Consider the following 14848-nt stretch of genomic DNA (forward strand, 5'->3'; position numbering starts at 1 on the left):
CACATTTTAAAACGACACGTGTGTTTGATGTATTTATTTTATCTGGAATTTTGTATGGAATAAAGAGTCAAGAAAAGTTTTTTACAACGTACACGGCTGTGCTGGATACCTTTTTTACCTTTGGAATTATAGCAGCAGGACGGGACAACACTGGGAGACACCAGAAAACTGGGGACAGGATAGTATAGTTTTTATTTATATATTTTTTTCACCTTCCCCTACCTACTATAATTTATTAATATCCTGTGAAACCTCTTTAACTTGTGGTACATGTGAAAGATAAAAAAAGACGCATCCATACATTTCTCAGCTGCATAAGAGAATAATAACACCAGTGACACTTTAACTTTTACTTTAATACTTTAAAGGTCACCAGAACCCATCATACCAATACAGCCGCATATATAGATAGGTCAGGGTCACTTGAAATAAATGATATTTCTGCCTTCCTTGTGAATTATTGCCTCTATTACCGAGATATTACTGTTTTCCCCAATTTATCAATGAGCTCTTTGGAACAATCAAGCTTGGTTAACATGGTGGATTCGAGGATTATATTTTGGTCATCTATTCAAACATTGGTAAAGATGATGTCCCAGTATACGTAATAAAACAATACCATCTACTCTAAGATACACTTATCTTTCCTGTAAATTACCATTGCATAATAATTTTTCTAGTCTACTATATTTTTTTTACATGCAAATATGCATGTATATGCAAATACAAAGAAATAACACTTGAAAATTATTTTCAGTGTGTTAACAAGGAATTTGATAGATGAAGTCCCTTGTGTCTGACCAGTAAGCAACTATCCAAGGTTTATTTTTAGTTCTCATTTGTAAAAACCATCATTAATGCATCATGGAGTAATGTAATGTGCTTATCTATCTATCTATCTATCTATCTATCTATCTATCTATCTATCTATCTATCTATCTATCTATCTATCATCTCCTATCTATCTATCTATCTATCTATCTATCTATCTATCTATCTATCTCCTATCTATCTATCTATCTATCTATCTATCTATCTATCTCCTATCCATCAATCTATCTAATCTCTTTCTTTAGTATTAGTCTATGTGTTTCTGTACAAAACAAAATATGACAAATCATAAACATTTTTAATTAACTTTTTTGCGAGGGACTCAAAACACTGGGAACATTGTGGAGTCAGGGAGGAAGTGAATGCTATAGAGGTGCCCTTCCCCAACACCCTAAGGCCGGGGCCCCACGGGCCGGAAACGCCGCGATTTGGCCGGGGAAAATCACGGCCTTCTACAGTACTGGCAAAGTGGATGGGATTAATCACTTTAGTGCTGTGTTTCCGGCCCATGGTACCATAGCCTAAATGTTGCCCTTTGTCAGACTCATAACCAGGATCTGCAATGCTGCACGGTTATAGCGCTAACCAAAGCCACCATACTGAACACATCTCATTCAAGTCTCCAAAAACAAACAAAAAACATCCACCACAACCATAAAAATAAAACAAAATTGCCATAGATGGCATGTTGTTGCTGCAGAAGAATTGGAATCTCTGCAGCTATGATATAACTGTCATGGCTTCTATTGCTATTGTTATTTCCACCTGTAATGGAAGTCATCAATTGCTCTACCAAGTTTATAAAAGCAGGTGAAAGTTTATGTGGAAGTGAGGTTTTAGTAAAAAAAAACAAAAAACCCAAAAACAAAAAATAGATAGAGGAATTCTAAGAGAAATAATGAAATAAATGAAACATGAAGATGCGATCACTGAAACTTTTGAAAGAAGTAGAGAGGCCTTTGTGACCATTTTTTAGTTTAATCTATTACATTATTTCCCCACCATCTGTAAAAGAATAATAGTCTTTGATAGATAAAAGCATGTAGAAGTTTATTTAGAAGTGAGGTTAGAGAATAAAAGAAAACTACTTAGAGGAGAAAATGAAGAGATATAATGAAATAAATCAGAGAGATGTGGCCACGGAGACCTGTGATAGAGCAGACAAGTCTGGCACGTGTCTCAAAACAGGGGTTTTAAGCAAAATTTCTGGCTACTTGTCATCAAAACATCCTTGTACAACCAAGAGGACCGTTATAGGAAATTAGTATAATTACACATGTAAGTGAACCCTCAAAAAATATTATGTGGTCTGGACAATAGGCTTCTCTTCTCTTCTCTTCAAGTGCTATCCTATATTTAGCCTAATAGTTCCAAAAACAACCCTCCAAGATATAACGTACCTGATAGATTCTAAATTCTATGAGATTTCTAGAGAAATTTTACAAAATTGATACAATATGGTTCCAGCTTGGTCATAGAAGGATCCACAGTCAGGAATATATGACTCATTTTATTTAGGTAAAACAAGGGTTATATTTATGCAAACGCATAAAGTTACTATTGTTAGGGCTAGTTCACATAGAAGAATTTGCAGCAGATTTGGTGGTGGTTTTCGCCCCCGAATCGGGAGCAGATTCCACCTGAATCCACCTCCCATTGTTTTCGATGGGAGGCAGACAACACAGCAAGACGCGGAAAAAAGAAGTATCCTGCTTGAACTTCATGGGCCTAATCAAAACATTACAAAGCTGTTGCACAATCACATAGGTCCCTCAAAATGAACACATTGATGTCACCAGGCCTCTTCACTAAAAGAAGCTAAAGAGTCTATTTTCTGCATTACAATGAACACTTCTAACACTTTTTGATGCCTATTTATCTTCATCAGATAGAACTCTAGCACAAAATGTCCAGACTGGAGTGCACTATTGTTCCTATTCGGAAAGCAGAAAATAGACAATTTTCTTTTCAACTCCCTTTGTTATTAGAAACAAAACAAAAAACAATGAACATTAGGATTAATGTACTAAATAATCTGGAACTACTAGTGATTAGAATTGCAACAAAACAGTGTACAGTTACCTAGAATTAAGAATGTGAATATTCCAAATTTACCAAGAGTCAAGAGCTGACATGTAAATAAAGTAATATGAAGGGCATTTTATATTGTGAAATTGTAAATGGAGAAGTCATTGGTTGTTTAATTGTTCAGAAATGTTATTTCATGGTGGGAGGTTTCATGAAGCTTTGGAGCAATTGTAAAATGGACAGTTCTAGAAACAGAACCAGGATTTTCATATTTTAATGAAAGAGTGATAGGTGTGAGGCCCCCTGTATGAGAAGGGTACGGAATGGCAAAGCCTTTGTACAAATCTCTAAAGACTCTTACATGGGAAATAGATGAATGGGGTATGTTATATATTTTGTGGCTAGATTTGTGATTGGTTTTATAATCTTTAACATAGGCCTCATATGATATAAAATTGATTTTTTTGCACATATTAACTTATACCACTCTGGGAAAAAAAATAAAGCTCCATTGTGGTTGTTTGCTATGGGCTTTGAGACTTCACTTGCATGAGCCTGAGTTAAAATTCTCTTTTCAAGAGGGCCCATGTGGTGAGCAAGTGATGGCATATGAAAGACTGAATTTGCCATTACTGATGTCTGCCCACTGTCAGAAGGGCATACCTTTCAGTCTAGCTTGGCTGTGAGGAACACCCCTCTGACAGTATTTGTCCATAGTCCTGTACTGTCAGAGGGGGTGTTCCTTATCGCCCAGCGATGATGCTAAGCTGTGAAGAAACTACCCAGTAGTAGTCTATGGATGAGTACTATCAGAAGGGGCATTCCTCACAGCTTAGTGTCATGGCTGGGTGGTAAGGAACGCCCCCTCTGACAGTACAGGACTATGGATGAGTACTGTCAGGGGAGGCGTTCCTCATAGCCCAGCTAGACTGTCAGGAACGCCCTTCTGACAGTGGGCAGATATTTGTAACGGCATATCTCTTGTCCTGGGGAACATAACGGGAAAGCCGACAGTATGCTGAATTCAGCGCACTGTTGGCCTTCTAGCGGTATATAGAACTGTATGTGCCCGAGGTCATGAAAACTCTTCTTTAATTTTAAACACAGAAGTTGATTAGTTGGGTAGAGAATGTATTCATTGTAATAATATGCAAAAGTATAAATAGACATTAAATTAGTAATATGGATACGTTATGTAATGCCAAACATTCGATAACTTGCACAATATTTATATAAGTTAACCAATAGTGATATCAATCCTCAAATAGTTACATAATCAGATAATATGTAATATTCTCAATGGTATCATGCTGCATTTTACCTTATTTGTCTATACATACTCTGTTATTGTGTAATATAAATATTGCAGGATACCAGTTTAAGTGTCCATATTTAAGCTTCAATGTCATTGATTTAACCTGCTTATATACAAATGTATGCAATATTTGCAATAGATTGGAAAATTTATATCCATTTCAAAGACAAATATTCTACAGATTATACAATCCATGATAAAGAAAATGCAAAGTGCTTATACAGCAGAGAGAACACTAGGTGGCTTCAATAGCTGTATAGATCTCTAGTTAAAAGCCAATGGGCTTCAAACTCAATATACATTCATATGCAAATTCAGACACAATTGTAATAAGCACTAAAATAGGAAAAATTAAATTTTTGCATTTCTATGCAAGGAAAGCATCTCAATGATCATTTACAATGACCCAGCAGTCCTTCTTTTCATAGAGAAGCTCTGGTTCTGGGTCCTCATTTTGTTATACTATTTACTCTGATTCCTCAGGACTTTCTTCACTTTTGAGAGAGCCTCAAATTTGGAACAATATTTATGCTTAATCCTCTCCCACAAATTAGCTACAGTGATACAACACTGTGTATCTATATTGGCGCTTTACTAATTTAGCGTAAAGGGGTTGTCTGGCATTTTTAAAAAATATTTATTTATTTATTTATTTATTTTATAAAGGGCTCAGAATATGTTAAAAATATAAAATTTGCAACACTTGCTTCACCAATCCCCTGACACTCTCAATCCATTGCCTGAGTTTCCCATTCATTGCTCCTCTTGACCCCTGGGAATGCTGCTCAGCCAATGGCTGGCTGTTGCATATCTATCACTACTATGGACAATTATCATTTGAGAGGTTATTTCATGTCATGAGTGACCAGGAAGTAGAGACCAGCAGGGGCCATTTATATCATGGATTTTGGACTGTACACAAACATGTCTCTGTGACAACATTCCTGTTTAAAGGAGATGCTCAGGACTATGATATTGGCTGCTATGGTTTCTTCCCTACTTACCAAGCATTATTCATTGTATAGTGACTGTGCTTTGTATTCATGTGAATGAGACTGATCTTCAGCATAGCCATGTGACCAATGAACATAATGTCATTGGCCTGAGAAAAGGAGGTAGGATGTGGTATCATAGTCCAAGGTAAACCCTTCGTCATGATTCGTTGAATAACTGGGGTATAAAAGCCAATGGGGTCACGCTACATAATAGTGAGATCAGCTGGCACATCATACTGTATAAAGGATAGTGCCCATGGGCCCCATGCTATCCAAGCAGCCAGTCAAACCATCTCTTTAACCTATGCTTTGGTAAGATGAATGTTGGATTCTGTCTGGCCGCTATGGGCTTCTTATGTTTGAGGCCATTCATTGGGAGTGTGACGCATGTGTGCATTTGTGTCTTGTCTTGCAGGATATACAGTAAGTTAATTGGGAGGATGCATTACATTTCAGTGAGGTTTATATTTGCTCCTCCAGAAGGGTCCCTGGGGGACAAACAATGCATATGGGTATATCCATAGTAAATCACAGTGATGTGATCAAGGTTATTAACTATGGTTAGACCCAGGAGGAGAATGTCCTGCGAAACCAGTACACGAAAAAACACATAATTTATGTAACCCACTGAAAATACTGAAACAGTAAATGGAATATGCTATATGTGTTCAGAATATTAGGCTTCCCAGAAACTAAGCAGCTATTTCCATATGGGCACATTCTATCTGTTGGGCTGATTTCTGTGCGGGCGCTATGCTGCGAGTGTGTCAGTTACTACTAGAGTAAAGACCAACCTCAAAGAAGTTGGCCATTGGACCTTCAGTTTCATTAAAATGTGTACTGAGAACATCATGTTTATTGCTTTAAGATTTTCCTTGGCGATAATAAGTGATTGTATTTAATAGATACTTTATGTCTTTTTTTTCTGATATTTCTATCCATTTTCGAATAGCTATAAGTGCATTCTAAGTTACTACAAGGACCCTTTATTTGGGAGCACCATTGAGTAGCCAGTGTATAGGGGGAAGATCTTTCTGAAGGACCCATTCATTTCAATGGGTATATTACCATGTAATGCTTCTTTTCCTTTGTGATGGCAGTGTAAGGAAATCTAGCACTTGGCATCACATCACCTTCAGGTTATATGTGCTCACTGATGCTCCCAGCAGCAGGATACCTAGGCATTTCTTATTTCCAGGAACCCTTTTCACAAAAAATATCCCTATCAGGCAACCTTTTCACGTGTTAATTTCAAGAATGTAAAAAATGAGGTATGAATTTTTATTTTTAAGGAATTATTCAGCCAAATATGTGCTACAGAAAGGTGAAAAGGCTAAATCTCCACAGTCTTCCTTGGATTCAGGGTTGACACTGACTTTAGGTAGGAAGGCTGGAGGCATGTATTATTGAGAGCCATTAGAAGTTCCGGATCTTGCAGCAGAATAGAATGATAATGGACAGTACCCAGCACTGGATCACGGATTACCTGCTTATTTATTTATTCTTTTCTAGTGCAATATCTTAGAAGGAGGAGAGACAGATACAAGGGAGAGGCTACAAAGACTTTGTGTTCTTATGTTGGAGTTTTCCTTAATTAGGATGAATTGTATATAAGATAGATTAATGCATTCATATACACAGAGAATCATAAACCAGATAATATCCAGAACGTTCTATCTCACTCTTACTAGGTGGTCTGTATTTTTTTTGTTGCTTTTGCTATTGAAGATAAATTATGCCTTCTGGGAACTAGGCCACATCTGAAAATATGATGCAAGGGCAAAAAAAAGTGCAGACTTTTTAACACTATTATTAGAAGATTTTATTCCTTTTCTACACTGTTCATAAAATGCTAACCAAACCACAATTAATAAGGAGCTGCATTGCATGACATTTCTATAGTACAGGCCTCATAAGTGAACATCAAAGCTCACAATCCAAATCCAACAGTGTTGACATTAATCCCTTTCCCTTCCCATACAGACAAAATCTAAATCAATAATGCTGAATCTTGGATAATGAAAGTTCAATAAACCACATTACTTCACTTAGGTTCAGAAGACTAAAATGTCCCAGAAAAGTGAAATGCATAATGGTATATTGGTATAGAATAACTTACATGCCTGGATTTTATTCAGTGACAAGATAACACAGCTCCAATGGCACTATAGGTACTCTGAATTACATTAACCTCAATGCAAGTAAATATATAGCTGCCTTCTCTTCATCCTAGACAGTGATTGATAGAACAGAAATTATGTTCAGTAGGCCAGAGAAGAGTATGGCATGATTTAATAAGACTGCTGTAAACCTGTAATTTCACAAGATTAGCAAATCTTCCACCGAACATTACACAAATGTGCAAACTTAATACCTGGGGATGGTATCAAAAAGTGAAGCTTATACTTATAGGGTTTTAACAGTATAAGTGACATTTCTGAAGGATGTCATAAAAACATATCCTGGTCCACATTGTATGCTGTAGAATATATGAGACTGTAGCTCAAAGATATTACCAGTAAGAGGTGTTTTCAAAGTAGTAGATTCTATTACCTCTGGTGCAGATAAATCTGATTAGCTCTCTATGTGTCTACATAGCTACCTGGCTCAGAACTGGACAGTGCAAACCTTTTCAGTATGCTTATTATATTATTTCTTTGTTTTTGTGTGGGCTTTTTATAGTGATAATGTGATAATTCTCAACTATAATAAATATTATCCATGATCAATATAAAGTATATACAATTATATATATATATATATATACATATATATATATATATATATATATATATATATATATATATATATACATATATATATATATATATATATATATATATATATATATATATATATATCACATTTATATCAAGATGTGTTGTAGTGCATCCAGATTCCTGGCACTATATACAGTAACTTTGGGTCAGGTATCAGAGATTGCCTTGTCTGTCAGCCAGTGCCCCTAACACCCACAATCTTGTAACTGTGGTGGGCGTCTGTTTGCATTTGCCATGGCTTGCCTGCTGTAATGGTTTGGAGTATGCTGACCCTCAGTATTATGACTGCGAAATATTACATAACAGGCAGTGCACGACTGCACATCTTATACAGGCTAAGGTGAGAATAATAAGCCCCTTGTTAAAACTACCTCGAAATGCTGCCACTGAGCTGGGACTGAATCTAAGCTGGAGATCCTTGTTAGCTTGCTACACAGTATATCACACTGGATACTATATATTAAAGTAAGCAATAATTAATAGAACAGGTTAGCACCGCCACAGCATAGGGTGCAGCTGACAATGTAATATCCTATCCATAGCTTTACTAAGTATCCTAAAATGCAGCAACCCACTAGGGAACTTCTCCCAAAGGAAACACGTAAACCCACCATATGAAGAGCACATTCAGCTGTTATATCACACACAAAAACGACTTTATCATGCTACATAGAGCAAAGAGCTGAAGGCACCCATGGGACTGATTCACCGCAAGATCCGGTAGCTGTCTCCCAAGTGTCCTTCTGGATTCCTGACCTACTTTATGCTACGTATTGCACTGTAGTTGTGAGGATAGAGAATATCATTGTAATTCCCATCTCTTGTTCTTTAATCATCAGAATTTATGGAAATAATGCTTTTGACTTTACGTTACAGATGCATATTCATAGCACTTCTTAATATCACCACATCTGTGGTGCAGAAACTTCACAGGAAGGAAATCTGTTTATTCTATGTATCCCAAATCTAGCTTATGTAAGATAAAGTCTCTGTCTGTATCTATCTATCTATCTATCTATCTATCTATCTATCTATCTATCTATCTGTATAACGCAGAGAGACATATATTATGTCAATAAATTCTGCACAAAACTGGAGTCATCAGGAAATCTCAGCAGGAATTGGCACAGGTAAAGGAATAAAAGCTTGCAGATGAGCTTACCTTCAATAAACAATGCTGTCATTCTGAGCTCGCTTATATTCCTGCAATCCTTGGGAAATTGAAAGTTCTCTACAATTAATTCCACTCCACCATGCAGCCCGCAATATTCCCCATCCAGCAAACCCTCTTCAGTCTTGTGGGTAAAAGAATCAGAAAGAATCCTATCTGAATTCAGCATCGGTTCAGAGTATCCATTGCTTGATCTTCATGTTCCCAAATCGTAACTACTTGTGTATGTGGGACTTGTGAGCCTCCTCCAGCATGCACACAGCTGGTAATGAGATCTCCCTGTCTTCCCCCATCAATGTGTGATGTGCTTCCTCTGGCTGCCAGGCGTTGTGGTGAAATCACTCTTCTTTTTCCTTTCCCTGGTTACTCTATGGAGAAGCAGCGAGAGGAAAAGCAACGATGAATGTTTTATGGAGCTGGATCAGGGATTGAGAGGTGATGAATGTTTTATGGGATCATGTGGTTTGACGTGAGGGGAATCAGGCTTGATCCGATTTACAAGAGACACACAGAGCAGATGGGAGGGAACGAGCACAGAAAACAGCAAACAAACTGGGATAATGAAACAGTGCAAAGCCCAGTAGCTGGAGGGAGCTGTCCATTCAGCACCGGCTCTGCAGTGCCCTCTCACAGCCTGGACACTTAAACACTGCAAGTGCTGCTCAGCATACAGATGGAGCAGAATTTAGTGCAATTGCACATCTCCACTACTTTCTTTCTGCAATTAGAAAGTGAGACGTTACCTGACAGGTAGAGGAGCTGCAGACTGCTCTGCAGCCAGAGCCACAACATTATATACACACATGTGCCAGTGCTCAGCCTGTCATCCCTAGTAGCACTGAATTTGTCATTTACAACAACTCCTAATATTAGGTTACAGTAGCTGTATATTACAAATGCTGTAGATAAACCTACTATCTATCTGCAGGGCTGGGTTCTGGTGACAGTCTCTCTATAACAAGGTTTTCTTGCTCATTACACTTTTCTTTATCCACAGTGTCTGATCCCTGAGGGTCCAATTACTTGGACCGCCACCAATGACAAAAACAGTAGTCTCTGTGTTCTCCATGTGAATAGAGCAATAAGTCACATGCTCAGCCCCTGTTCTGTGTATACTCCCAGATTGTCAATCACTGTCTGTCCAATGCAAGTGAAAGGAGTGGCGGCTGAGCACGTGTATCACCTATCTATTCACACAGGGCTCATGGGGGCGCCTGTTTTCATGAGTAGTAAAAAGTAGTAGAAAACCCCATTTAGGGTCATTAGAATCAAATAGTATCTTCCCTTTATAACGTTTTAGGGGCAATGAGGGCATGGCTGGTTACCTCTTTGGAGCAATGACAATTTTCTGATTGCTCCATAGATTCCATACTGATATTGACAAAATGGTCATATCTCAAGATCATAGGCACTGATTCACTAGAGGCATCTATGGGGCAGGTTGATATGCTATCAGTCTTAGTAAAGTGAAGACCACCAGAAGACCATCTCCTCCAGAAGAAGACCCGTTTAGCCAAGTCATATCTCCTCTGACAGAGTTTTATGAGAACTGGCCACCTTCCTTAAAAAGACCACTTCCATTTTCATAGCAATTTGTTAGGTGTCTTATCAAAGAGGTTTTATCTATAGTATCTATGTAACAATTACTATTCAGTAGCATGGACTTCCCTTGGTTATTCTAAGAGATACCACAATACAAAGTCAAGATCATTATCCCATAGTTTATTTGGCAGGTATGTTTTAATCCATTTGCTGTTACAGGAGACTTCAGTGCTTAAGTTTACATAGCATTACTGGTCCCCTCTGGCAGAGGAAGGATTAGAATCTTACAGTGAGGCTGAAATGGGAAATACAAATCAGATTACATTTCTGAGAAATGGAAGGAAATTTATAATTTGAAAGCTCATGTACAAATCACAGCTGTCTCAACGTCTTCAAAGTTGAGTCTAACATTTAACCATTTGATTTCTTTGGGATAAAATAGAAACGTGTCTGAATGCAAATTTGACTTTACAGCATAAAGTTCTGAAGATTGAGATTCTGTATGTATAGCACTTTCCTAAATATGACAAAAATCAGATTGCTGCCATCATCATTTTAATCCTGTACGGTATTCACAAAGACACCAAAAGATACTGAAGATACTGGAGGTCTATTTTGATTCCCCTTCCCCACATCACAATATACTGTATGTTGAAACCATATTTTTATATAGAAACCTCCATATAGCCAAACCCTGACATTTACATAATTTAGCTGTACTTTCACTAATATTGCAATTCAAAAAGTTCCTTAAAGCGGTTGGCCACCATTAAGCTGAAAAAATCACAGTGCCCCAGGCAATTCAGAAGGATGGTTATAGGACAAATATGCTGTAAAAATAAAATTTATTTTACCTGTTCCCCATTAAAATGAGATTTTGCAGTGAAGCTCAGGCAGCTTGTGTGGGCAGGACTTCAACAAACTGAAAGTAAAACTGCTGGACTGCATTCCAGGCTGAGGCGCATCACAGCGCTGCCCACACATAGGATGTGATCACACAGCTTCATTCACCTCAGCACCTCTGGCTAGTAGAAGGCTGTCACTGTCACAACACTGGGCTGAATCCTAGGGGTCCTGCACAACTAATAGCCGCTGAGGGATGCTATGATTCATCAAATTTGACTGGAGCGCCATAACACCTTCTTTAGCGCTAAATTCAAATGGACTAACCAATAAAATGCCACCGGACACCATCGATTACAATAGGGTTGTGACTAAATCCTATGCTCCATAAGGATCTGGTCCTTATCACTTATAGTAAATAGCCGCCTCAGTGTGATCTATTTCCCATTACTGGTAAGGACTAGAGATGAGCGAATATGCTTGTTCAAATACCTCCGCCGCATTAGCTCCCGGGGTATAAACACTTCCGGGGCATCAAATTTTTAGTGCCCCTCCCACCTCCCTGGTGCTGGGAGCTATGCATTGGAGGTATTCGATCAAGCATATTCGCTCATATCTAGTCAGGACCTTTTTGCCCCCTAGTGGTCATGAAAGGGAAATGGCTAAATCCCTTAGGCAGGGTTCACACTACCATTGGAGTCCATTATGAAAGTGTCCATTTAAAAAAAAAGAAAAACTGTCTATCAGTTACTGTCCATTATATGTCCATTTCCTATAGACTTCAATGTTAAAAAAAATAAAAAACACAGACACTTGCTGTCCATTTTTTTCTAACGGACAGAAAAGTCCTGCATGTAAGATTTTTTTGTCTGCTGTAAAAAAACGGGCATGAGTGTAAATGGACTCTAATGGATACAAGATAAAATCCCATTGAAATGAATGGAAATTTTAATGGACTTCTGACAGTTTAGCTAGTGTCCGTTGCTAAAATCTTGAACGGACAATAGCCACGAACACAGCTCATCGTCACCAACGGTAGTGTGAATGCCCCCTTACTCTAGAAGGACCAGGTCCTCACCAGTCCAAATTCCAGAGAAAAGTTCAAATTCTTATGACCCCCTTGCAATATACTCACAGGGGAGGGGATAACTTGTTGCAGATAGCTCCTGTAAGTCTACCCCCGCACTGCTAGCAATTACTTCACCAATAGCTATATATTTCCTGTGCACCCCCAAACAAGTATTCTATATCTCTCTAGTGCACCCCTATAATATTAATAAGCACTCCAAATCTCAGAGCACCCCACAGCTCTCCATGTGTCTTTTATGGCTGAAGCACAAAGTAGTCCCTGTAAAGTGGATAGCGAATCCCATGCACGTATTGCAGAAAAATACCCGCAGCAGAAATTTTATGATTTCCAAAACAGTTGCATTTTGGGAAATTGCAGCATGTCAATTATACCTATGGAAACACCAGCAGTTTCCGTATAGGTACAGTCCTATGAAAAAGTTTGGGCACCCCTATTAATCTTAATCATTTTTAGTTCTAAATATTTTGGTGTTTATAACAGCCATTTCAGTTTGATATATCTAATAACTGATGGACACAGTAATATTTCAGGATTGAAATGAGGTTTATTGTACTAACAGAAAATGTGCATTATGCATTAAACCAAAATTTGACCGGTGCAAAAGTATGGGCACCTCAACAGAAAAGTGACATTAATATTTAGTAGATCCTCCTTTTGCAAAGATAACAGCCTCTAGTCGCTTCCTGTAGCTTTTAATCAGTTCCTGGATCCTGGATAAAGGTATTTTGGACAAACAATTCAAGTTCAGTTAAGTTAGATGGTCACCGAGCATGGACAGCCCGCTTCAAATCATCCCACAGACGTTCAATGATATTCAGGTCTGGGGACTGGGATGGCCATTCCAGAACATTGTAATTGTTCCTCTGCATGAATGCCTGAGGATTTGGAGCGGTGTTTTGGATCATTGTCTTGCTGAAATATCCATCCCCGGCGTAACTTCAACTTCGTCACTGATTCTTGAACATTATTCTCAAGAATCTGCTGATACTGAGTGGAATCCATGCGACTCTCAACTTTAACAAGATTCCCGATGCCGGCATTGGCCACACAGCCCCAAAGCATGATGGAACCTCCACCAAATTTTACAGTGGGTAGCATGTGCTTTTCTTGGAATGCTGTTTCTTTTTGGACGCCATGCATAACGCCTTTTTTTTTATAACCAAACAACTCAATTTTTGTTTCCAAAATGAAGCTGCCTTGTCCAAATGTGCTTTTTCATACCTCAGGCAACTCTATTTGTGGCGTACGTGCAGAAACGGCTTCTTTCTCATCACTCTCCCATACAGCTTCTATTTGTGCAAAGTGCGCTGTATAGTTGACCGATGCACAGTGACACCATCTGCAGCAAGATGATGCTGCAGCTCTTTGGAGGTGGTCTGTGGATTGTCCTTGACTGTTCTCACCATTCTTCTTCTCTGCCTTTCTGATATTTTTCTTGGCCTGCCACTTCTGGGCTTAACAAGAACTGTCCCTGTGGTCTTCCATTTCCTTACTATGTTCCTCACAGTGGAAACTGACAGGTTAAATCTCTGAGACAACTTTTTGTATCCTTCCCCTGAACAACTATGTTGAACAATCTTTGTTTTCAGATCATTTGAGAGTTGTTTTGAGTAGCCCATGATGCCACTCTTCAGAGGAGATTCAAATAGGAGATCAACTTGCAATTGGCCACCTTAAATACCTTTTCTTATGATTGGATACATCTGGCTATGAAGTTCAAAGCTCACTGAGGTTACAAAACCAATTTTGTGCTTCAGTAAGTCAGTAAAAAGTAGTTAGGGGAATTCAAATCAATAAAATGATAAGGGTGCCCATACTTTTGCACCGGTCAAATTTTGGTTTAATGCATATTGCACATTTTCTGTTAGTACAATAAACCTCATTTCAATCCTGAAATATTACTGTGTCCATCAGTTATTAGATATATCAAACTGAAATGGCTGTTGCAAACACCAAAATATTTAGAACAAAAAATGATTAAGATTAATAGGGGTGCCCAAACTTTTTCATAGGACTGTATAATAGAAGCAGAAAATCCACAGAGGAAAACTCTGTAAACTTTGTGTGAAAAGCGCTGCAGAAAATCACTATGCATTTCCACAGCGGTTTTTCCCACAAGGCTTTTTTGCTGCGTCCAGCTACTTGGGGCCTTAGCCTAAACCACATTATCAATCGTCCATGAACTACTAATGGAAGAGTTTCTTAGCGCCTCTCATGCAAACCTAACACAGATATGAAAGGTTATTCCATTCT

At 38.3% G+C, this 14848-nt stretch overlaps 1 protein-coding gene across 1 annotated transcript in view; it reads right to left on the reverse strand.

The window, feature by feature from the left end:
• Window positions 1-9615, reverse strand: part of RTN4R (reticulon 4 receptor) — a 241383-nt gene extending 231768 nt beyond the window's left edge. The window contains exon 1 of the mRNA XM_075276418.1: window positions 9112-9615. The gene's annotated coding sequence lies outside the window, so the exon portion shown is untranslated. The remainder of the gene's footprint in view (window positions 1-9111) is intronic.
• Window positions 9616-14848: the final 5233 nt, after the last annotated feature.

The sequence above is a fragment of the Leptodactylus fuscus genome, chromosome 1, assembly GCF_031893055.1.
Source record: "Leptodactylus fuscus isolate aLepFus1 chromosome 1, aLepFus1.hap2, whole genome shotgun sequence".
Taxonomy (NCBI): domain Eukaryota; kingdom Metazoa; phylum Chordata; class Amphibia; order Anura; family Leptodactylidae; genus Leptodactylus; species Leptodactylus fuscus.